The 11336-nt window shown below is 46.5% G+C and overlaps 1 long non-coding RNA gene across 2 annotated transcripts; it reads left to right on the top strand.

The window, feature by feature from the left end:
* The first annotated feature begins 6134 nt into the window (after window positions 1-6134).
* Window positions 6135-9376, top strand: LOC146763082 (uncharacterized). 2 transcript variants are annotated; one of them, XR_014952582.1, is made up of 3 exons: window positions 6135-6428; window positions 7753-7857; window positions 8375-9376. It is a non-coding gene; the product is annotated as an uncharacterized LOC146763082 (long non-coding RNA). The 2 variants fall into 2 exon arrangements; XR_014952581.1 differs by lacking the exons at window positions 6135-6428; window positions 7753-7857 and adding an exon at window positions 8188-8279.
* The last annotated feature ends 1960 nt before the right edge of the window (window positions 9377-11336 follow it).

The raw sequence follows: 11336 nt of genomic DNA, 5'->3' as shown, positions 1-11336 counted from the left end.
CATGCAAGCCAGAGTCAGGGGATTGCTTCACAATATGTCAAAACCACCACTAACAAGAGGGAGGAGGACCTCATTTGCAAATGAATGAACATAGCTGGAGAGGAACTCCCAAGCTGATAGACTCGATAAATATCTAAGATTGAGATAGCTGAAGCCATCAGAAAGATACATCTCAATGCCAAGTTCCAGTAACTCAATCATGGACATATATGCTATCTGGACACAGTTTTGTTTGTGGAGAAAAGAAACTACATGAATATGTGGGACTCTAAAAGGAAGAATAGCTTGATCGCCAAAAACTCTGCCTCAGTCAGAATAGACTGCATAAGAACTGCTTAGACAGGACAGACAGTGTGAACATAGAAGACCCTATGCTGTAGCGGCCAGACCTATGTCTCACACAGCACCAATCCCGGGCTCGGCACTGTCATTTTGATTGTGGCTGTCTTAGACTGAATCTTACTTGCTGAATAAAAATTTATTTTTATTAATTACTAACTCAGCTGGATCATTTTTACCTATAACATAGGGATGGGATTGGGAAAGCTGAGGTGCAACTGGAGCTGAATTTGGCATGGGATGTAAAGAATCATAAGATGAGCTTCCACAGGTGCATTGGTTAGAAAAGGAAGACTAAAGATGCCACCCACATCCCCCCTGCCTTCCCATGCCATTAAATAAGTCAGGAGGTCTAGCAACAAGAAACATGGAGAAGGCTATGGGACTTGGCAATTTAGTTTCCTCCATATTCACTGGCAATCACTGTTCCCACATCTCTTAAGATCTTGAACCTCAAGGCAGGAACTTGGGGAAAAAAGTCCCTCCCATCACAGGAAATGATCTGTTTTGAGACCACCTGAGGAACCTATATGTTGTTGGAGGTTAGGATTTTTCCTTTTTTTTTTTCTTTTTCTCTTGGGGAATTTTCTACCATCTGTTACCTAAGAGATAAGAATGACCAGTACTTAAGAGACAAAAGAAGTGGTCAAGGTAGGGGGAAGGATACAGCTGAACTCTCATAGCTGAGGAGCTTTCTTTTGGAAGGGCAAAGATACCACAAGATTTTTGCTGGGGAGGCTGGGCTCAGCTCCTTTCTCTCTTGGTCTCAGGATCAGAGGGAAGACAGCGTGTGGTCACTGTGGGAAGAATTTCCCACCACTGTGGGGTTTCCCTCTCCTACTACTTTCTCCTAACACGAGTGAGGCTTTGGTCATAAGAGTAGCTGTGAAATACAAAGTTGTGTTTCGTGTCAGGTAAATAAAGGCAACCTGTGCAGTTGTGGTTATGAAATGTGTGTGTCTTGGTTTGACAAGACAGGAGTCTGTGAAGGAGGGCAAAAGCCTCCTGTGCAATGGAGAAGGTAAACCCCCTCCCTCCGAATTACCAGGATTTTTAAATTAAAAGGCTCTCAGGCAAAGATATGGGAATGGGAGTAACAATTCTTTACTAGGAGAAAACTAGATAACAATTTAAAAAGGCAAATGCAATTGGTACAAACAAAACTAGTGATAAAGTCCACAACCTGACACCCTGAGGATTCGGGGTGTTGGTAGCAGCCCAGTTGAAATGACAGCTGCTCCTCTTGCAGTGGCTGATGAATTGCAGCTGAAGTGGTGATCTTTAGAAGGGTATAGTTTTCTCTGAAGATCTGGTGACAGTTGGGCCGGTCTTCCTCTGCACCGGGGCCACCTCCGAGCTCCGCCGCCACCGCCTCACCGCGCTCCGGCCGTTTCTCTGGGAATCCCGTCGAAGGAGCTGCTTCTCTGGGAATCCCGCAAAGAGAGAGAGCTGCTCTGTCTCCCAAAAGGTACCCCTTTATACAATAAAAGAGTGCTTGGCTTCCCCCTCTGGGTGGAGCATCTCACAATGGGATGGTGTTATGTTACCAGGCCTGCAGTGAGTCCGTCAATGGCCCACTAACAAACGATTACCTCTTCGGAGCAAACCATTGTTCTTGGAAGAGATAACAAACCTGCCCAACCTCCAACAGATGGCAAATAGAATACAAGCTTATCTTACAAACCAGGACAGTGTGGAACACGGCCATGGGACAGCTATAAAGATGAGTTCTAATAAACAACCAAGGAAAGCATGAAAGAAGGCTTTTGAACCAATCTTTTGTTTGCAAATAACAATTATAAGTCTTAAGCTGTTCTGTAATAAGAACTTTTGAATTATAACTTTAGAATGTTGCTTAGTATTAAGGATATTAAACTGTAGTTCTAGAATGTATGTCTTAAGCTGTTTTGTAATAAGGACTCTTGAATTATAACCTTAGAATGTTGCTTAGTACTAAGGATTTTAAACTGTAGCTTTAGAATGTACAAAGGATTTAAACAGAAAGGGAAGTAACCCTATCTCAAGCTCCTGGAGAAGGAAGATGGACATCAAGATTGCTGATTAGTGACTTTGAAAGGGGAAGCTGGACATCACTACCATAGACTAATGATCCCAGAAAATAGAAGTTGGACCCCGCCATCTGGACACACATCCTGGGATATACACAATAGGGTATAGAAATTGGAAAGGAACCAAACATCACCACCATAGATTTATGATCCTGAAGAATAGAATTGTGATGTTAAAGGTAGAAATGGAAACTGTTGAAAGCTCATGTAGAAATTAGGAAAAGATTATGAATATGCATGAATATGATTGATAAATGCCAGCAAGCCCAACAACCCGTGTGCAGTCAGAAGGGAAAACCCCCACCACTGTACCCAGGGCTGTCTTTTCTCATACGTTACCATATTAATTAATAAATTGAATTACTGTTTTATATATTGGCTGAGTCAAGCATCTCATTCCTAACACAGCCATTGAACTGGGACCTTATTAACACCCTACCTCACTGGAAAGGACTCTCACCATCAACTTGGGTGCCTCAGGAGAAAACCCAGGACCCCACGCCTAGAGGCTGTCCAAGGAAACCTCTCCAGGCTGTTTTTGAGAGCCTGGCTGCTACTGCCCAGCCCTGCCATTTTTCTGCCACTGCTCTAAGTTTTCACTACACTGTAACCCAGCACTCCATGACTGGCAATACACCCTGCGGCTCCTGCTACAGTTGCTAAGCTTCTACTGCATTTTGTTTGCTAGCCCAGGTGTGCCCGCCTCTGCCATTCCAGCCGCTGCTCTGAGGTTCCTGCTACAGCCCATTTTGCTATATGGAGAAGCACTGGGATCAGTTGCCCCTGTGAGGTTGTAAAGGAAGCCCTTTTTTCTCTCTCGCTGGCTGAGTCACCATTAACCATGCGAAGAGGTGGCAGAGCTCATGCCACAGAGCCTCGTGCAGCTGTGGGGGAATCGTCAAACCTGCCCTGTTGGGAGCCACCAACACCCCTGCTGGCTGCGACCATAACAGCACTGAAGGGGAAGGTGCTTTACAGTCGAGACAAAGCTGTTATTGGGTTTCTGGTTTTGTTTGTTGTTTTGTTTGCCTTTTTATACATTGACATATTAGTAAAAAACTGTTATTCCTTTTCCCATATCTTTGCCTGAAATCCATGTGTGGTGGTTTTAGTTTGAAACTGGGTAGAAATACTAATTTTGTGTTGTGGTTTTGGTTTGTTAATTTGAGATTTTACTAATTCTGAGTTTTTTTGGTTAATATACTAATGAGTGTGATGGGTTTAGTGCTGGTTAATCACTAATGTACTCACTTTCTGCTGTGACATAGGATCAGGAGAAAGGTAAAGCAGGCTCAAAACTTTAAAAGGGTATGAAGAAAATTTTATTAATAGTAATTGAAAAAAAAGTAGCAAAAATAAAAACAAACTCTTCAGAACACTTCTTCTTACCCCACAACATTTTTTTTTCCCACTTATAAGGTAAAGAAACAAAACTTAAAATTTCTAGTCAGTTTATCACTTCTAAAATAGTCTTTCTTCAGTTCACTTAGAGAGAAGTCCCTCTTGTTAATGTTATGGATACTTCTCCACAAGAGGAAAAAAACAGTTCTCTTGTGGTTTTTAATTTGGTTATGAATAGTAGCTGCCCGGGAAAATTTGTGATTGTGAAGTTCTTTCTATTTTCCACAAGCCTTCCTATAGCTTGTTGATGGGTCATGTTGACTTATGGGGTATTGTTTTAAAGATGAGTTGTTTAAAGGCAAAAGTTCTTATTATTTATTTTTAAAATCATCTTCATCCCTGGGAATAAACATCTTCTCCTGGGGTACAGGACTACTCTTCTCCCTTTTCTGTTCAAACTTCTCATGGGATTATAGTTACTTTAATATCTCCTTACTTTAGCATGGATGTCTTTCTTCGATATTAATTTGAACTCTTTATCTCCCTATAGTTTCATGTGTTATAGGGAAGAATAGTCTTTTCTCCATAGTTTATAAGAGGGTTTTAGCCTTAAGATTAAGGCGTCTCTTTAGCCCTCCCATCTGGGACTTGACTTCTTCACTGATTTTGATGTTTTCATGTTGTTCTTTTATAGGCTTGCATCTTGTTTTTTTCTTTCACTCGAGGGAGGATTGAAGTATTGAAAGGGTAAACACGTTACCTGGGCTTTTTAAGTGGTCCCCTGATCCGCTGGTCAATTGTGGCGGGAACTACGGCTGGGGCTGTCTCAGGATCGGCTTCATGGTTGGTCTTTAGTTTTTTCTGCATTCAATTCCATCTGCAGGGTTACTCTGTGTGGGTTGTAGGGACCTCTGGTCTCAGCCACACTGAGGGGAGGGTAACCTGATGGTAAGATCTTAATAGTCACAGCCAGCCCTGCTCTGGCCAGGGCTCTGCAGCCTCCACCTCATTCCTGCCCAGTAGCTTCTGGGGTCCAGTCCAGCTAGAATGGGGCTCGGAGTCCCCTGGACCCCCCAGAGAGGGGCTTGGGCCCCACCCCATGGCAGACCCTGCCTGGCCCGGCCCAGCCTGGGATGGGGGCCAGTAGGCTTCCTGGAAAGGGGCCTGCCCTGCAGCACTCCCTTTCTTGCCCAGCAGCCAATGGAGGGGCCGGCTGGCACCCTGGAGGGAAAGGGGCCCCGGCCCCCTGTGGTAGGGCTACCCAGCCCAGCCTGGCCAAGATGAGAGGCCCGGGGTATCTTACCTACTTGCAGGCCAGGAAGGAAAGAGGAAGTTCCCAGGTTTCTTTCATCTTTAACATGGGTTTTTCACAGGCGCATGTCCAGTTTCTCAGTGGTTCAACAGACTGTCAGTTACACAAAAAACTTTTGCCTCACTTGCCTAAATTCCTCCATTGACAAACTATAACACCATGTGATTTCAAAGTTATAATAATTTCAAGGAAAGGGGATCACATTTTCTATTCCAAGGTAGGTTCCCGCCTTCCTTGGCAGACATCTGTCTTTCAAACCAAGACAATATACACAAATCCTGCACCTGGGGAGGCACAACCTCATGCACCAGTACATGCTGGAGGTCTGTTGGCTGGAAAGCAGCTTTGCAAAACAGGACAACATGCCCTTGCTGCAAAGGTGGCTAAGGATATACTCATCCTCCTATAGAGGAAAGCAGGGTTCATATATATTCAAAGGCAGAACTGGGGACCACTCAAAGTGCTCACTACTCCCAATGGTTCAGGGTACCACAGACCACCCTTGGGCAGCTTTGAGGGCACTGCCTATTTTTCTAAAATCCTCCTATCAAGTTTAATGCAAATCCTACTCTCCTGAGCCCTCAAGCCAGCAGTGCCGAACGCACGCTTTGCATTTTATTTGCTTCCAGGAGATGTGGAGCTTAGAAATGTCTGCAATGGAAGTGGGGCTTTCAGCAAACAATGTAGAGCAACTTCTGTTGTTTTTTCAAAATGTCCTGAGAAGTTAAAGCCAGGCCTGCCCTGGCCAAAGCAGTCATTTGACTGGAGGGAGCAGCACCAAAAAGAGACAGGCACCTTTGGGGTGGACTCGATGTGGTAACAAATAACAAGCAACAGTACTTGTAGCTACTACAGCGTCTTCTGTGACCTCATAGCTCGCCCTCAGAGTCACAGGACTACACGGGGCAGATCCCTCTGCGCGCCACGGACATGCAAACTCCCTGAGCCCCAGTAAGCAAGGTGGACCAGGGCGAACCCAGCAAGGGGGTGGGTACAAGAGAAAACGACAAACAAAACAGACAATCAAGGGGTGGGACTTACCAGCGGCAATCGGACGGACCAATGTGTGCTGCAGAGGACCTGGAGGAGTGGAGGAAGTGCTGGTGCCAGAGCAACCTTTGTGACTGGCTGATGAAAATATCGGTGCTGGCTGTAAAGACTGGTTGCGTTACTAGTGTCTTCAGAAAGATCACTGGCAAGGGTGTTCAGCAGTACTGTCAGCATCGAAGACAGGGAGGTAGTCTCGGCTTAACCCTGTGGTTCCTCTTCCTTTCTCCCTCCTCCCGCCCTCGTGGATACGTGAGTTGAGGACCCAGTGAGCAGCGCCTGAGCACATGGCAGGGCACGCAGCAGCGCTGCTGGTGCAGGTGGGTGCAGGGATGGGGGATCGACAGGGCCCCTCTGGGTTGTGGCGCTCTCTACTGCACCATCCCCTAAGCCTGTTCTGAGCCACACCCCTACCCCTCCGGCAGCCCCTGGCATACTGGGTCGCTGGTGTTTTCCGGACTCGCCTTGCATTCCACGCCCACTGTGTCCTGTGCGAATGTAGAGAAGGACCGCTGATGACAACAGACTTGGTGTTAGCTGCAGACATTTGACGCATGATGTCCCTTTTGAACAGCAAATTGTGCAAAATTTGCTGCCGAGCAATGAGAGTGGTCCTACCTTATGTAGGATGATAGATGGGAAAACGTATTTTAGGCAGACACAGTTAATATCAGGCATTCCATGCATGCGTGAATGTGTACAGTGAAAGTATGATTATTGATTGAAATAACGTGTTCCAGTAAAGGAAAAATGCTGGTCTCAATGTATCATGTAATTGAATCAAAGAGGTTTCACAGCTTCTCTGTGCTAGGCTTTTGGTTCTGAACCCGCAAGCTGGATTATTAGGGCAAGGAATTATGGCTTTCACTGTATTTTATTTTTTTAAAAAATCTAGAAAGTGTTCATCCTGTAGGCTTCCAAGCTACACAGTTATTGTTTCTGCGGGGAAGTAAGACCGTGATAACAGCATTCTTGCAAGGGTCATGAGTGTTAGTACTGGAAACTAGAGTGAGCTGCTTAGCCCCGGGGGAAACCAGTACAGGCGTTGCCTATGCGATGTTAACTGTAAGGTAATTTCCCATATGACTTAGTTATTAAAATGCTGAACGTTAACAGTTAGGGGTGCCTTTTGCTTTTAAAGGCAGAGCTTGCATGCAGTATAGAAGACAGACTCATCCTATGCACTTGCAGGCTGCCTGTCATTATGCGTGTGTTCGATACTTGAGCTCCCTGTCCTGTGGGAAACGAATGGCCGCTGCTCTTCCACTTCACTAAACTCTTTGATGATTCAGTTAAGCCATTTGCCTCCAGTCTCCGCATGGCCCACATCCAATAGAAAAACTGCATAGGAAACAATCAGCCCGAAACTAAAACATACCGGAGGTTGTTAGTTGCAAGTAGTGGCCTGTCTCCTTCCCCCATTGTCTTTCGTGACAAATCCCAGTTGTGGAGGGGGCTCTGTAAAGATGTCGTGTTTTGGGTATAGAAAGCATTATAATAATGCAAGAAAAATCAATGTTCTGGCTGGTGTTTGGGTATCTGGTAATCTGCTTCTGTAGGAGTTCAGTGGGGCAGATGGTTTTTGCATAAGCTCTTACCTTTCTCTAAAGCCGGTTATGTTTTAACTGTTTCATCTTCCTCCAGTGCCGTACGTTCCATGATCTTTTGCCCCTAGACGGGACGCTTTTCCTAGTCATGCCTAAGGAGCCAATTATCGAGTTGTCTGAAGCAGGAGGTTCTGGTGAATCTGTAAGTACTGTGTGAGCTTTCTGTATGCTAAGCTGTACCTGTAGATAGTTCCTCATTTACTGGACTCTTTCCTATGCCCCCTTTCCCCCTTGATAGGGCACTGTAGGCTCCTTTGGGTTTTCTGGCGCTGTCATCTTTTTGCCTCTAGCTTGTAATGGAGTTGAGCTTTTTGACTAAAAGCAGTGCTATCAAGCAGTACTGGTGTCGTGGTTTGACACGGAAAGATAATTTTTTCCGGAAGGAAGGGATCAATTTAGATATTGACCAATTGAAAGTAGACACGCCTCTGAGAACACAGAGGGGTTGAAAGCAGAATTCCCAGGGAAACTCGCTCTTTTTGGTTCCGGTCAGCGTGCAGTGCAGACCTTCCCCCGCCCAGCCACGAGCTGGGTGGGGGAGGGGAAGCCCCCATGGCCTGAAAGGTAGGCCCCAAGGGTGGAGGGACTGGAACCGGGCTGGCCCCTGCAGATGGAAGGGTGGAAGAAATCTGGGATGTCTCCATTTCCCCCCCCCCCAGTTTCTCTCCCGAGGGGGAGAGAGAAAGAGACGGCGGCGGTCCTGTCCTGTCAGCAATTCCACCGCGAGGAAGGAGGAGCGGGGGGAGCTGCAAGGTGCCCAGTTGTGTGGGAGTTGCTGGATGTCCGGGCATCGAGCCATCCTGGGAGTTCGGACTTTTAACCCTTTCCTCGAGAAATGAAAGCTTTGTGAATTTTCCTTTCCCCTCCTCGGTTTGAAAGAGAAGAAGAGGGACACCTTGGACCCTGGGATGGGATGTTGGAAGGAGGAATTCTGGATGGGAGGGGGACAAGGAGTGGCTTTTGGCTGGACTTTTCCATGTTAGCCACAACCTGAACCAAATCTTCTCCTTCAAGAGGGACTGTGTTTTGGGAGGATGCCAGTGAGTCAAGAGACCTGCTTCAGCTGGGAAAAAGACAAAAGTGGAGTGAACAGAGAAAAGGTTAGGGGGTTTGTGGTGGCGCCCCCTTGCCCTGGAAAGGAAAAGAGAAGAGAAGAAGATCTCTGTTCTTGAGCCCTCGGCCCCAGGGGAAAATGGGGGGGGACTGTGGTCCCAAACAATGAAAAACTGAACTGTTGTTTTCTCCCCTCTTGGCAGGGCATCCTTGAAAGGAAAAATTCTAAAGGCAGTCTGACCATCCATGCATTGGTGGTGAGAGCACTGTGCATGGAAAGGAGAAGGGTCACCATGGCAAACTTTTTTCTCCGGGCGGTGCCATGTGTGACATGGAAACACAGGATGTGGAGCTGTGTTTCTTGGGGGGTCTGTGGCACAGGAGAGACTCTGTTCCCTCGATGGACTGAGTATCGGTTGTTTGAAGGGTGGAAACCTGATTGGGGTCCAGATTGTGTCTCACTGTGGTTTGTTGGAGTTGGGTGGTGGGGGGGAGGAATGTTTTGCAAGGTTTTCATTTGGATCTTTGTGTGGTTTTTTTTTCCCTTCTTTAGTTTTCTCTTTTCTTTTGTAGTGGTAGTTTAATAAAGTTTTTTTCCCTGTTATCAAGCTTGGGCCTGCTTTGCTCTATTCTAGATTCCACTTCACAGCATTCCAGGTAGGGATCACATTTTCATGGGGGCACTGACATTGTGCTAGTGTCAAACCATGACAACTGGTCCCTGGGTATGTATTTCTGGTGCAAAATGCAGTGTTGTTTTGGAGCGCAGTCTGGTGCCTATTGTCATGGTTTAGAGTAAGAGTAGTAGAACTTCTAACATGCAGAAGAGCGCTTGGGGTTTTTGGCAGGTCAGCGGCAAGGAAGGACAAAGCTGGTTGAGAGGTGCTGGATTTTTGTCTTTTAGCTATGAAAGCCATGTTCAAAGACTTTGTAAACCTACGCAAAAGGCAGCGTAAAGTTTCTTTTCCACCAGGGTTGGTTATGTTGCCTGAAGACACAATGGGGGCTTTAATCCTGAGACAAAGTCAGCTTGTGTGGCTGTTTTGTAGTCCTTTGCTGTTTAGCTTGAGAAACATTGCCTAGCTCTCTGTTGCCCCTATGGCGTGCATAATTGGTCTTGGTGACTGTGCTTGGAACGCTTCAGTTCCCGGCAGTCGGACGGCCATTAATTTGACATGCAATGGTTGAATTGCTAGGAATTGGCTAGCTGCTTTCTCTGGGTGGTTCTCTGCTCTCGTTCCTTCCCTTCCTGCGCCCTTTATGTGTTCCTTTTTCTTTTAATTTTACTTATTTATGGGTTTGTACTTCCTTCTCCAGCTTCTTGGGCATGTAATGATTGTTGGCGAGATGTGTGTTGCTCACCTGGGCCTGACCAATGGATTCCGGATGGTTGTGGATGAAGGGCCCGAGGGTGGGCAGTCCGTCTATCGCATGCATCTACCCGTTCAGGGTGGCTGTGAGTTGGGCTGGCCGCCTGGCTAAGATTTTGGCACCGCAAGAGTTGCTGCAAGTGTACAAATCGCCACTGAATGGATTTCGTCTGTTGCCCATCAATCTAGCGGCTTTTGATGTGTAATATTTTTTTTTTTTTTCCGTGTGTCTGTGGAAGGTAATAAAAGCTTTGAGCAGCAGTTGCACAATAAAGATTTGTCATGGGGATATCACCTCCGTCTTGCATGTCTTACTGAGGGGAAGTAGTTCTGCAAGTTCAAACGGTGTCTCCCTGGAATGCAAGTATGTGGAATGTTTCAGCCAGGTAACAGCATTTCAGGGATAGGTAGTGATTGGCCTGTTTGTGTGAAGCTGGAAGCACGTCTTGTAGGAAGCAAAGTCTTAGCTCTTTGGCAGTGGTACGCCAATGTACAGAAAGGCCGTGTAGGCTGCAGCTAAAACTGTATAAGATACTGTGTGTGAGGCTACATGCATGCTTTCCGAGGGTGGTTTCATCGTGGTGCCCTGTGTTGGTAGCATCCACCTCCTGTTGGACCTGGGTGTCCTGGTAACAGGAGTCGGGTGCCAGTTTGGCACTATGTGCATGTCAGCAAACTGTATTGTACCACCCTCTGTCATTCCTGATGAACTGCTAATGATGGATCACTTGCAGTAGCTGCCTCCTGTACACCAAACACCTCAGGCTACAAAGATGAGTGTGAAATGAGATAAGGGAGAAGAGGCAAACCTTCAAAGGGCAGGGTAGTGTTTCTTTTCTTCACACAAATGACTCAGCCCTGATAACTCCCCTCTGGGGAAGTACCCGCACATTCCCACCCAGCCTGCGGGGTCATTTCTGCTAATGGGCCATAATGGACTCAATGGCACTTGGATAATAGGCAGCTGCAACGACTTAGACCATCAAAGACTCCCTGAATATCCCATGACTCACAGTATTGCATTCCTCCACTGTGAAACTCCCTGTCCTGGGGGAGGTACTGAGCATTCTCACCTGAACCTGAGCATATATATAATCTTTGGCTTTGGGAACTTGGGGCACCACCATTTGATGGATCCGGGGGAAGACCAGAATTTCAACAGTACTGTGACCCTCACCTTACGAGCAGTGTGCCAATT

The sequence above is a fragment of the Lonchura striata genome, chromosome W (assembly GCF_050655825.1).
Source record: "Lonchura striata isolate lonStrDom1 chromosome W, ASM5065582v1, whole genome shotgun sequence".
Classification (NCBI taxonomy): Eukaryota; Metazoa; Chordata; class Aves; order Passeriformes; family Estrildidae; genus Lonchura; species Lonchura striata.
The sequence above is the reverse complement of the archived record's forward strand: the minus strand, read 5'-3'. Positions and strand labels throughout refer to the sequence as shown.